Source organism: Scyliorhinus torazame, chromosome 19 (genome assembly GCF_047496885.1).
Source record: "Scyliorhinus torazame isolate Kashiwa2021f chromosome 19, sScyTor2.1, whole genome shotgun sequence".
Lineage (NCBI taxonomy): Eukaryota > Metazoa > Chordata > Chondrichthyes > Carcharhiniformes > Scyliorhinidae > Scyliorhinus > Scyliorhinus torazame.
In genome coordinates, this window is record NC_092725.1 from 38774159 (window position 1) to 38788166 (window position 14008).

Consider the following 14008-nt stretch of genomic DNA (forward strand, 5'->3'; position numbering starts at 1 on the left):
ACTATCCCCCTCCATTTCTGAGACTCCCTAAGTGATATGGCCAAGGGTTCGATCGCCAATGCAAACAACAGGGGGGACAGGGGGCACCCCTGTCTCGTCCCTCGGTACAGCCGAAAGTACTCCGACCTCCGCCGGTTTGTCACTACGCTCGCCACCGGGGCGCTGTAAAGGAGCTTAACCCATCTAATAAACCCTCCCCCGAACCCAAACCTGCGCAATACCTCCCAGAGGTACTCCCACTCTACTCGGTCAAAGGCTTTTTCTGCGTCCATAGCTGCCACCATCTCTGCCTCTCCCTCCTCTGATGTCATCGTTATCACGTTAAAGAGCCACCGCACGTTGGTATTTAACTGCCTGCCCTTTACGAATCCCGTTTGGTCCTCGCGAATCACCCCCGGGACACAGTCCTCAATCCTAGTGGCCAGTACCTTCGCCAATAGCTTAGCATCCACATTAGAATCATAGAATCATAGAAGTTTACAGCATGGAAACAGGCCCTTCGGCCCAGCCAGTCCATGCCGCCCAGTTTTTACCATTAAGCTAGTCCCAGTTGCCCGCACTTGGCCCATAACCCTCTATACCCATCTTACCCATGTAACTATCTAAATGTTTTTTAAAAGACACAATTGTACCCGCCTCTACTACTACCTCTGGCAGCCCATTCCAGGCACTCACTACCCTCTGAGTGAAGAAATTGCCCCTCTGGGCCCTTCTGAATCCCTCCCCATTGAGGAGCGAAATTGGCCTGTACGATCCACATTGCAGTGGATCCTTGTCTCGCTTTAGAATCAGGGAGATTGTCGCCTCCGACATTGTCTGGGGCAGGGTTCCCTCCTCTCTTGCCTCGTTGAAGGTCCTCACTAGTAGCGGGGCCAGCAGGTCCACATATTTTCTGTAGAATTCCACCGGGAACCCGTCCGGCCCCGGGGCCTTCCCCGCCTGCATGCTCCCCAAACCCTTACTCAACTCCTCCAACCCAATTGGTGCCCCCAAACCAACCGCCTCCTGCTCCTCCACCCTCGGGAACCCCAGCTGGTCCAGAAATCCCCCCCCCCCCCCCCCCCCCCCCCCCCCCCCCCCCCCCCCCCCCCCCCGGAGGGGCTGGGATCTGTACAGCTCTTCATAGAAGTCCTTAAATACCTTATTTATTTCCATTGCACTTCGAACCGTGGCTCCCCTTCCATCTTTGATTCCCCCTATTTCCCTCGCTGCCGCCCTCTTATGGAGCTGGTGCGCCAGCATCCGACTAGTCTTTTCCCCATACTCGTAGGTCGCCCCCTGCGCTTTCCTCCACTGTGCCTCCGCCTTCCCTGTGGCCAACGGGGCAAACTCCGTCTGGAGCTGTCGCCTTTCCCCAAGTAATCTTTCCTCCGGGGCCTCTGCGTATCCTGTCCACCCTCAAAATCTCCCCCACTAGCCTCTCCCTTTCCATTCCCTCTATCTTCTCCTTATGAGCCCTGATGGAGATCAGCTCTCCCCTGATCACCGCCTTCAACGCCTCCCATACCACCCCCACTCGCATCTCCCCGTTGTCGTTGGCCTCCAAGTACCTTTCAATACACCCCCTCACCTTCCCACACACCACCTCATCGGCCAGCAGTCCTACATCCAGCCGCCACAGCGGGCGTTGGTCCCTCTCCTCTCCCAGCTCCAGTTCCACCCAGTGCGGGGCATGGTCCGAAACGGCTATGGCCGAATACTCCGTCCCCCCCACTCTCTGGGTGAGCGCCCTGCCCAGAACAAAGAAATCTATCCGGGAGTAAGCCTTGTGCACGTGGGAGAAAAAAGAAAATTCCCTGGCCTGCGGTCTTGCAAACCTCCATGGGTCCACTCCCCCCATCTGATCCATAAACCCCCTAAGTACCTTGGCCGCCGCCGGCCTCCTTCCCGTCCTTGATCTGGAGTGGTCCAGTGCTGGGTCCAGCACCGTATTGAAGTACCCTCCCATTATTAGTCCTCCTACCTCCAGGTCCGGAATGCGCCCCAACATGCGCTTCATGAATCCAGCATCATCCCAGTTCGGGGCGTATACATTTACCAACACCACCCACGTCCATGGCAACCTACCACTCACCATCACATATCTCCCTCCATTATCCGCTACGATAGTCTTGGCCTCAAATGACACATGCTTTCCCACCAGAATTGCCACCCCTCTATTTTTTGCGTCCAATCCCGAGTGAAATACCTGTCCTACCCATCCCTTTCTTAACCTGACCTGGTCCGCCACCTTCAGGTGTGTCTCTTGGAGCATTGCCACATCTGCCTTCAGTCCCTTCAAGTGCGCGAACACTCAAGTCCGCTTCACCGGCCCATTCTCCTCTGAACCTTGCCCCTCACACCTTAAATCTATGCCCCCTAGTAATTGACCCCTCTACCCTGGGGAAAAGCCTCTGACTATCCATTCTGTCTATGGCCCTCATAATTTTGTAGACCTCTATCATTCCAGTGAGAACAAACCAAGTTTATTCAACCGCTCCTCATAGCTAATGCCCTCCATACCAGGCAACATCCTGGTAAATCTCTTCAGCATCCTCTCTAAAGCCTCCACATCCTTCTGGTAGTGTAGCGACCAGAATTGAACACTATACTCCAAGTGTGGCCTAACTAAGATTCTATACAGGTGCAACGTGACTTCCCAATTCTTATACTCAATGCCCTGGCCAATGAAGGCAAGCATGCCGTATGCCTTCTTGACTACCTTCTCCACCTGTGTTGCCCCTTTCAGTGACCTGTGGACCTGTACACCTAGATCTCTCTGGCTTTCAATACTCTTGAGGGTTCTACCATTCACTGTATATTCCCTACCTGCATTAGACCTTCCAAAATGCATTACCTCACATTTGTCCGGATTAAACTCCATCTGCCATCTCTCCGCCCAAGTCTCCAAACAATCTAAATCCTGCTGTATCCTCCGACAGTCCTCATCGCTATCCGCAATTCCACCAACCTTTGTGTCGTCTGCAAACTTACTAATCAGACCAGTTACATTTTCCTCCAAATCATTTATATATACTGTGAACAGCAAAGGTCCCAGCACTGATCCCTGCGGAACACCACTAGTCACAGCCCTCCAATTAGAAAAGCACCCTTCCATTGCTACTCAAGAGGAAAAAGAAAGACTATGTAAGGATGAGAAAACAAGGTTCAGTAGGGTCGTTTTGAGGGTTACAAGGTCGCAAGGAATAAGCTGAAAAAAGGGCTTAGGAAAGCTAGGAGGGGGCATGAGAAGTCCTTGGCTGGTCTGATCAAGGAAAACCCCAAGGCTTTTTACTCTTGTGTGAGAAATACCAGGGTGAGGGTAAGGACAGTAGTGGGAACTTGTGCATGGAGTCAGAAGAAATAGGAGAGGCGTTGAATGAATACTTTTCTTCAGTGTTCACAAAGGAGAGGGGCCATGTCTTTGAGGATGAGAGCGTGATTCAGGCGGGTAGGCTGGAAGAAGTAGATGTTCTGAGGAAGGATGTATTAGCAATTTTGAAAAACCTGAGGGTCGACAAGTCCCCTGGTCCAGATGGGATATACCCAAGGATTCTTTAGGAGGCAAGGGATGAGATTGCAGAGCCTTTGGCTTTGATCTTTGGGTCCTCACTGTCCACGGGGATAGTGCCAGAGGACTGGAGAGTGGCGAATGTTGTTCCTCTGTTCAAGAAAGGGAATAGGAATGACCCTGGTAATTATAGGCCAGTTAGTCTTACTTTGGTGGTTGGGAAGATAATTGAAAAGGTCCTGAAGGATAGGATTTATGACCATTTGGAAAGATGCAGCTTAATCCGGGATTGTCAACAAGGATTCGTGAAGGGTAAGTCTTGCCTCACAAATTTGGTAGAATTCTTTGAGGAGGTAACTAAATGTGTAGATGAAGGTAGAGCAGTTGATGTGGTATACATGGATTTTAAGGAGTTTGATAAGGTTCCCCATGGTCGGCTCATGAAGAAAGTAAGGAGGTGTGGAATAGAGGGAAATTTGGCCAATTGGATAAGGAACTGGCTATCACATAGAAGACAGAGGGTGGTGGTGGATGGAAAATCTTCAGACTGGAGACCAGTTACCAGCGGTGTACCACAGGGATCAGTGCTGGGTCCTCTGCTATCTGTGATTTTTATCAATGACTTGGAGGAGGGAGCTGAAGGGTGGGTCAGTAAATTTGCTGATGACACCAAGATTGGTGGAGTAGTGGATGAGGTGGAGGGCTGTTGTAGGCTGCAAAGAGACATTGATAGGATGCAGAGCTGGGCCGAAAAATGGCAGATGGAGTTTAACCCTGATAAGTGCGAGGTGATTCATTTTGGTAGATAAAATTTGAATGCGGATTACAGGGTCAACGGCAGGGTTCTGAGGAATGTGGAGGAACAGAGAGATCTTGGGGTTCATGTCCACAGATCTCTGAAGGTTACCACTCAAGTGGATAGAGCCGTGAAGAAGGCTTCTAGTGTGTTAGTGTTTATTAACAGGGGGCTTGAGTTTAAGAGCCGCGGGGTTATGCTGCAACTATACATGACCCTGATGAGACCACATTTGGAGTATTGTGTGCAGTTCTGGTCACCTCATTATAGGAAGGATATGGAAGCATTGGAAAGGATGCAAAGGAGATTTTACCAGGATGCTGCCTGGTTTGCAGGATAGGTCTTATGAGGAAAGGGCGACTTAATAGAGGTTTATAAGATAATAAGGGGGATAGATAGAGTAGACGTTCAGAGACTATTTCCTTGGGTGGATGTTGCTGATTCAGGGTGGGAGATATAGGAGGGATGTCCGAGGTAGGTTCTTTACTCAGAGAGTGGTTAGGGTGTGGAATGGACTGCCTGCTGTGATAATGGAGTCGGACACTTTAGGAACTTTGGATAGGCACATGGAGCACACCAGAATGACGGAGTGGGATAGCTTGATCATGGTTTCGGATAATGCTCGGCACAACATCGAGGGCCGAAGGGCCTGTTCTGTGCTGTACTGTTCTATGTTCTGTGTTCCCTGCCTTCTATGACCTAGCCAGTTCTGTATCCACCTTGCCAGCTCGCCCCTGATCCCATGTGACTTCACCTTTTGTGCCAGTCTGCCATGAGGGGCCTTGCTGAAGTCCATATAGACAACATCCACTGCCCTACCTGCATCAATCATCTTTGTGACCTCTTCGAAAAACTCTTATCAAGTTAGTGAGACATGACCTCCCCTTCACAAAACCATGATGCCTCACACTGATACGTCCATTTGCTTCAAAATGGGAGTAGATCCTGTCTCAAATAATTCTGTCCAGTAATTTCCCTACCACTGACGTAAGGCTCACCGGCCTGTGCTCCCTGGATTATCCTTGCTACCCTTCTTAAACAAAGGAACAGCATTGGCTATTCTCCAGGCCTCTGGGACATCACCTGAAGACAGTGAGGATCTAACGATTTCTGTCAAGGCCTCAGCAATTTCCTCTCTTGCCTCCTTCAGTATTCTGGGGTAGATCCCATCAGGCCCTGGGGACTTACCTACCGTAATATTTTTCAAGACTTTTCTTTGGTGAATACTGATGCAAAGTATTCATTTAGTACCTCGCCCATTTCCTCTGGCTCCACACATAGATTCCCTTGCCTATCCTTCAGTGGGCCAACCCTTTCCCTGGCTACCCTCTTGCTTTTTATGTATGTGTAAAAAGCCTTGGGATTTTCCTTAACCCTATTTGCCAATGACTTTTCGTGACCCCTTCTAGCCCTCCTGACTCCTTGCTTAAGTTCCTTCCTACTTTCCTTATATTCCACGCAGGCTTTGTCCGTTCCCAGCCTTCTAGCCCTGACAAATGCCTCCTTTTTCCTTTTGACGAGGCCTACAATATCTCTCGTTATCCAAGGTTCCCGAAATTTGCCGTATTTATCCTCCTTCCTCACAGGAACATGCCGATCCTGAATTCCTTTCAACTGGCATTTGAAAGCCTCCCACATGTCAGATGTTGATTTACCCTCAATCATCAGCCCCCAATCTAGGTTCTTCAGTTCCCTCCTAATATTGTTATAATTAGCCTTCCTCCAATTTAGCACATTCACCCAAGGACCACTCTTATCCTTGTCCACCAGCACTTTAAAACTTACTGAATTCTGGTCATTGTTCCCAAAATGCTCCCCGACTGAAACTTATACCACCTGGTCGGGCTCGTTCACCAATACCAGGTCCAGTACAGCCCCTTCCCTAGTTGGACTATCGACATATTGTTTTAAGAAGCTCTCCTGGATGCTCCTTACAAACTCTACCCCGTCCAGGCCCTTAGCTCGAAGTGAGTCCCAGTCAATATTGGGGAAGTTGAAGTCTCCCATCACAACAACCTTGTTGCTTTTACTCCTTTCCAAATTCTGTCTACCTATCTGCTCCTCTATCTCTCGCTGGCTGTTGGGTGGTCTGTCGTAAACCCCCAACATTGTGACTGCACCCTTCTTATTCCTGATCTCTACCCATATAGCCTCACTGCCCTCTGAGGTGTCCTCCCGCAGTACAGCTGTGATATTCGCCCTAACCAGTAGCGCAACTCCTCCACCCCTTTTACATCCCCCTCTATCCCGCCTGAAACACCTAAATCCTGGAACGTTTAGCTGCCAATCCTGTCCTGGCAACAACAACATAGTTCCAAGTACTAATCCAAGCTCTTAAGTTCATCTGCCTTACCTGTTCTACTTCTTGCATTAAAACATGTGCACTTCCGGCCACCAGTCCCGCTATTGTCAGCAACATCTGCCTGTTTGCTGTTCCTCAGAGCCATACTGGCCCATTTCCCAATTTCTCCCTCAATGTTTTCACCTTTTGATCTATTACCCACCCCCCTGCCATACTAGTTTAAACCCTCCCGTGTGACGCTAACAAGCATTGCGGCCAGGATATTTATGCCTCCCCAGTTTAGATGCAACCCGTCCTTATATAGGTCACACCTGCCCCGGAAGAGCTCCCAGTGGTCCAGATAACGGAAACCCTCCCTCCTACACCAGCTGTTTAGCCACGTGTTTAGCTGGTCTATCTTCCTATTTCTAGCCTCACTGACACGTGGCACAGGGAGTAATCCCGAGATTACAAACCCAGAGGTCCTTTCTTTTAACTTTCTGCCTACCTCCCTGAACTCCTGCTGCAGGAACTCATCTCCCCCTCCTGCCCATGTCGTTAGTACCAATATGTACCACGACCCTCTGCCTGTTTGCCCTCCTCCTTCAGGGTGCCCACTACCTGTTCTGAAACATCCTGGACCCTGGCACCAGACTGGCAACATACCATCCTGGAGTCTCTTTCACGTCCACAGAAGCGCCTATCTGTGCCCCTGACTATAGAGTCCCCTATGACTATTGCTCGTCTGCGCTTTGACCCTCCCTGCTGAACATCAGAGGCAGCCGTGGTGCCACTGCTCTGGCTGCTGCTGTTTTCCCCTGATAGGCTATTCCTCCCGACAGTATCCAAAGGGGTATATCTGTTCGAGAGGGGGACATCCGCAGGGGATTCCTGCACTGACTGCCTGCCTATTCTGGTGGTTACCCTTTTCTCTGCCTGCACCTTGGGTGTGACCACATCTCTATAACTCCTATCTATAACGCTTTCCGCCACCTGCAAGCTCTGAAGTGCATCCAATAGCTGCTCCAGCCGAACCACGCGGTCTGTGAGGAGCTACCATTGGTTGCACTTGCTGCAGATGTAGTCGACCGGAACACTGGAAGCGTCACAGATCTGCCACATCTCACAATTGGAGCACTGCAACCCACTGAGTGACATTTGAGCACTAGTCAATTCATTTAAAATAACCACTTGAATTATTGTTAAGTTGAGTTACAACTATCTGGCCCTGACGCTAGATTTCTACTGTAAAATTAAATGCTAAATACCGATCTCTGCCCTCCTGTTTAGTTACTACACTATCTAGTTAATCAATTAGATTTCTTTTGCAATATTATTATTTTTTTCAAATGTAACAGATTGCCAACCAGCCAATAAGGTCACAGTTTTACTGTGATGTCACTTCAGTTTTCCCCCCCCACACAATTTAAAAAGGTAATAAAAATCACTTCCCTTCCCAGGACGCTCTCTGGTTCTTTCCCTGCAGAGTAACAGTGACAAGCCAAAAGAAAGACAACCAAACGGTAGGGAAAAAGCACCTTCTCCCATTCTGCCCCGAATTACCTCACTGGACTAAATTACCAAGTTCCAATTCCCACTCTGGCTGTGTCTCACTCAGGATGTGTCTCCTTGATGCCTGTCTCTTATATAGAACTCAGCTAAACCAGGGTGACTCGCACTACTTAAGGTTCTGACAGAAGAATACACTGTACACTCTTGTGCCACTAAGTAGGCTTCAGGTGACTGACCGATAACTGCCTCTCAACAATTAGGGTGGGGGCAGCGTCAGCCAATTTTTGTGAAGGGTGGGTCCCGTGCCTCACTAACTTGATCGAGTTTTTTGATGAGGTGATAAAGATGATTGATTTGGGGAGGATGGTGGATGTTGTTTACATGCACTTCAGTAAAGCCTTTGACAAGGTGCCTTATGGCAGACTGATACAAAAGGTGAAGTCACACTGGATCAGAGGTGAGGTGGTAAGATGTATACGGAACTGGCTCGGTCACAGAGGGCAAAGGGTCGCAGTAGAAGGGTGTTTTTCTGAATGGAAGGTTGTGACTAGTGGTATTCCACAGGTCTGTGCTGGGGCCTCTGTTGTTTGTGGTGTACATAAACGATTTGGAGGAAAATGTAGCCAGTCTGATTAGCAAGTTCACGGATGGCACCAAGGTTGGTGGAGTGGCAGATAGTGTTGAGGATAGTCAGAAGATACAGCAAGACATAAATACGTTGGAGATTTGGGCAGAGAAATGGCAAATGGAGTTTAATCTGGAAAAATGTGAGGTAATGCATTTTGGTAGGTCGTTAGAGGGGAAATTTACCGTAAATGGCAAAACTCTTAGAAATATAGAAAGTCAGAGAGATCTAGTTGTGCAGGCTCACAGATCTTTGAAGGTGGCAACACAAGTGGACAAGGTAGTCAAGAAAGCATACGGAATGCTTGCCTTCATTGGATTGGGCATAGGGTATAAAAACTGGCAAGTCATGCGACAGTTGTATCGAACCTTGGTAAGGCCGCACTTGGAATATTGCGCACAATTCTGGTCGCCCCACTACCAGAAGAATATGGAGGCTTTGGAGAGGGTGCAGAGGAGGTTTACCAGGATGTTGTCTGGTCTGGAGGGTGTTAGCTATGTGGAGAGGCTGATTGGACTCGGGTCGTTTTTCATTCGAAAGACGGAGGTTGAGGGGAGACCTGATCGAGGTCTACAAGATTATGATGGGCATGGATAGAGTGGATGGGCAGGCACTCTTTCCCAGGGTGGAGGGATCAGTCAACAGGGGGCATAGGTTTAAGGTCCGTGGGGCAAGGTTTAGAGGAGACGTGCGAGGCAGGTTTTTTACGCAGAGGGTGGCGAGTGCCTGGAACGCATTGCCAGGGGAGGTTGTGGAAGCAGATACATTAATGGCGTTCAAAAGGCATCTTGACAAACACATGGATAGGATAAGTATAGAGGGAAATGGCACAAGGAAGTGCTGAGGGTCTTGGCAAAGGTTGGTATCATGACCGGTACAGGCTTGGAGGGCCGAAGGGCCTGTTCCTGTGCTGTATTGTTCTTCATTGTTGTTTGTCCCAACGTTTTGCCCTCAAACACCACAACATTCAGGTGGGGAAGGAGCAAAAAAATCCCCCTTGAGCGAGAGCCACCAAATATGCAACCATTCACTCTGGCCACCACCGGAGGTCCCTGTTTGGGGCAGCATGGTGTCACAGTGGTTAGCATTGCTGGCTCAAAGCGCCAGGGACCCGGGTTTGATTCCAGCTTTGGGTGATTGTCTGTGTGGTGTTTGCACTTGTCCCATGCCTGCATGGGTTCCCTCCCACAGTCCAAAGATATGCAAGATAGGTCGATTGGCAAATGCTAAATTGGCCCTTGGGTTAGATGGGGTTTCTCGGAAGCAGTATTTAATTGCATTGTTGTCTCCATGGACTTCAGTAAGGCCTTTGACAAGGTCCCACATGGCAGACTGGTACAGAAGGTGAAGTAGCACGGGATCAGAGGCGAGTTGGCAAGATGGATTCAGGTTCGATTCCGGGTTTGGGTCACTGTCTGGTGGAATCTGCACGTTTCCTCTGGTTGCTCCGGTTTCCTCCCACAGGTCCCGAAAGACGTGCTGTTAGGTGAATTGGACATTCTGAATTCTCCCTCTGTACGCGAACAGGCGCCGGAATGTGGCGACTGGAGGATTTTCACAGTAACTTCATTGCAGTGTTAATGTAAGCCTACTTGGGACAATAAAGAATTATTATTATAAAGAAGAGCGAGGATAGCAGTGGAAGGGTGCGTTTCTAATCGGAGAGCTGTGACTAGTGCTGTTCCTTGGGGATCAGTGCTGGGACTGTTGCTGTTTGTAATATATATAAATGATTTTGATGAAAATGTAACTGGTCTGATTAGTAAGTTGGCGGATGACACAAAGGTTTGTGGAATTGTGGATAGCGATGAGGACTGTCGGAGGATACAGCAGGATTTAGATTGTTTGGAGACTTTGGGGGGGGGGGATAGAATGCAGATAGAGTTTCATCCGGACAAATATAAGGTAATGCATTTTGGAAGGTCCAGTACAGATGGGAAAATATAGAGTAAATGACAGAACCCTTAAGAGTATTGATAGGCAGAGGGATCTCCGTGTACAGGTACACAGGTCACTGAAAGTGGCAACACATGTGGATAAGGTGGTCAAGAAGACATACGGCATGCTTGCCTTCATCGGCCGGGGCATTAAGTTTAAAAATTGGCAAGTCATGTTGCATCTGTAGAGAACCTTAGTTAGGCCAAACTTGGAGTATAGTGTTCAATTCTGGTCGCCACACTACCAGAAGGATGTGGAGGCTTTGGAGAGGGCGCACAAAAGATTTACCAGGATGCTGCCTGGTATGGAGGGCATTAGCTATGAGGAGAGGTTGGATAAACTCGATTTGTACTCACTGGAACGACTGAGGTTGAGGGGCTGTCTACAAAATAATAATGGACAGGATGGATGGTCAGAAGCTTTTTCCCAGGGTGGAAGAGTCAATTACTAGGGGACATAGGTTTAAGTTGCCAGGGAAAAGTTTAGAATAGGGAAGTTTTTTTGTACAGTGTGGTGGGAGCCTGGAACTCGCTGCCGGGGGAGGTGGTGGAAGCAGATACAATGGTGACTTTTAAGAGGCATCTTGACAAATACATGAATTGGATGGGAATAGAGGGATATGGTCCCCGGAAGGGTAGGGAGTTTTAGTTCAGACGGGCAGTATGGTTTGTGCAGGCGTGGAGGGCCGAAGGGCCTGTTCGTGTGCTGTAATTTTCTTTGTTCTCCCAGTTTTAATCCAGTCTGGACCACCGTTCTCGAGGCAGCTTTTGACAATCCAGTGGTGCTCCTTCCCTCGGTACTATATTGGGTTGTTTGTTAATCTTCTGCATCCTGATGTGGGATTAACCACAAATGTTTGCCGCAGAAGCCGGAGTTGTGTCAAATGAGCTAACCCAATATACAAGGACATGAACTCCAATCCTGGTTAATCAAATCTGTAAACAATCCTTGTTCCTTTTGAACTAATCGGATTGAAAAAGAAGCCGATAGAATTTGGAACCTGAAAAGCCCTGAACCAGGAGTTTTAGATTTTATTCCCCTGCAGCATTAAACAATGGTTTTAATAACTGATGCATTATTGCAAAAACCCTTCAGAGATGCTGATCAGTAAGATGTGAATGTGCTGTCCTCGATGCTAGTTTCCTCATAAATGATAAATCAATTTGCGAAACATTTCTAATTGAATCTCACGATTAATAGAGTGGTTGATACAGACCTAAACATTATGATTAGATTCCAAGTTTCTTTATCATTCAAATTTGACTTTGTTTAAATTATTGCTTACAGAATATTGATTTTTGCTGTTGTTGATGTCACTGGGGCAGTGATTTTGATGGTATTGCCAGGAGAGGGAACTCCGAAATATTGTAAACTGTTTGATTTCATCCTCACTGAAAAGACAAAGCAGAATTGACGTAAAAGATAATCAATCTTTTGCAGCAGAAAGGAATATTGAAGCAGAAAAGTACATTTTAAAAAGAAAAGTTAGGAAGCAGAGAGAAAAGTTAGGAAGCAGAGAGATTATTGTGTTTAAGGAACGTGGCTGAATGAAAAGGGGAGGGGGAAAATAATGTAAAAAGACCCATTAAACTAATTGTAAGTGAGGGGCATAACAAAATAGAACTAGAACATTTAGATGTTAGATTTGAGGGCAGCACGGTAGCATTGTGGATAGCACAATTGCTTCACAGCTCCAGGGTCCCAGGTTCGATTCCGGCTTGGGTCACCGCCTGTGCGGAGTCTGCACATCCTCCCCGTGTGTGCGTGGGTTTCCTCCGGGTGCTCCGGTTTCCTCCCACAGTCCAAATTGGCTCTGTAAGGCCACATGGTCGTACGATTTACTAAAATGTCTAACAATGGTAGCAGAGGATGGTTGCTGTGCAAATGTGAAGTTTAGAAAGATACAACTTTTCCTGATCAAACCAAGGAGTGAGTGAGAAGGAAAAAAAAAAGATACATGGCTGAACCCAGGATAAAGATGGCTGGATATGACTATCCTCCCATATTTTCTGAAAGGGAATTGCACGACCAATGGAGAAGTGCAGAAGTTATGTGGACTAAAGTAACTGCTTTGGGAAAGAGAAAACAAGGTATGGCATTGGCTCTTTCTCTACCATATGACAGTAAAATCCGAAACAAAGTGCTTTCTGAGCTGGAATTGGAAGAGCTAGACTCAGAAGAAGGTCTGGAGACTTTATTACATTATATGGATCAGATTTACAAGAAAGTTGACTTGTTAAGTGTGCATGAAGCATGGTCGGAATTTGATAAGTTCCGGAAAATGGAGGATATCTCCATGGAAGACTATATAATGGAATTTGGCAGACTATATAAAAGGCTGCAGAAACACAACCTGGAATTTCCAGTCTGTGGTGGCCTTTAAATTACTTGACTGTGCTAGAGTGAGCAACATGGATAGGCTCCTGGTTTTGACAGGAGTTCAGTTTACTGATAAGGATACCTTATTCGAACAGATGACAAAAGCTTTACAAAAGTTTCTGGGGAAACATTTGATTCCGATGGCTCTGATGACCCAAATAGGTCAGCCTGCAATAAGGCAGAATATGGAAGATACACTAGTAACTGGATGGCGAAATCGTATGGCTACGAACAGGGCTCAAGACTATAGAAGGAGACCGAGACAAGGAAATTATGAAGACAGAAACCCAGTTAGAACCTACAATAGGAAGATGAACCCCAGAAATGCACGGGGCATGATAAATCCATGTTTTCGATGTGACTCTCAATACCATTATGCTTTCAACTGTCCAACTCGTTATGATAGAGTGTTTGAAGCGACACATGACACGGAAGAGTCAGAAGAGGAAAACGATAGTGACCAGAAAGAAGGCATTGTCCTATTGACGAGCAGTTTTACGCCGGTAATGAGGGTGTTGGTTGCAGAATCCTTCAACTGTGCTGTATTGGACAGTGGCTGCACATCTACTGTATGTGGAATTGACTGGTTAAAATGTTACCTGGACTCCTTGAATGCTGAAAATCATAACAAGGTGAAGGAATTTGAAAGTTCCACAAGTTTCAGGTTTGGGGATGATAATACTCTGAAGTTGCTGAAAAGAGTGGTGATCCCCTGCAATATTACCAGAGTGAATAATTTCATTAGCATGGATGGTAAAGGTTCTTCCAGATGGAACTTATAAGGCAAAGGCCAGGCTTGTGGCAAGGGGATATGAAGACAACTTAGAAGATCACGGTAGCATTGTGGATAGCCAATTGCTTCACAGCTCCAGGGTCCCAGGTTCGATTCTGGCTTGGGTCACTGTCTGTGCGGAGTCTGCACATCCTCCCCGTGTGTGCGTGGGTTTCCTCCGGGTGCTCCGGTTTCCTCCCACAGTCCAAAGATAT

At 47.7% G+C, this 14008-nt stretch overlaps 1 protein-coding gene across 2 annotated transcripts in view; it reads left to right on the forward strand.

The window, feature by feature from the left end:
- kdm5a (lysine demethylase 5A) overlaps positions 1 to 14008 on the forward strand; it is a 408944-nt gene that overhangs the window by 25843 nt on the left and 369093 nt on the right. The gene's annotated exons all lie outside the window — the stretch shown is intronic.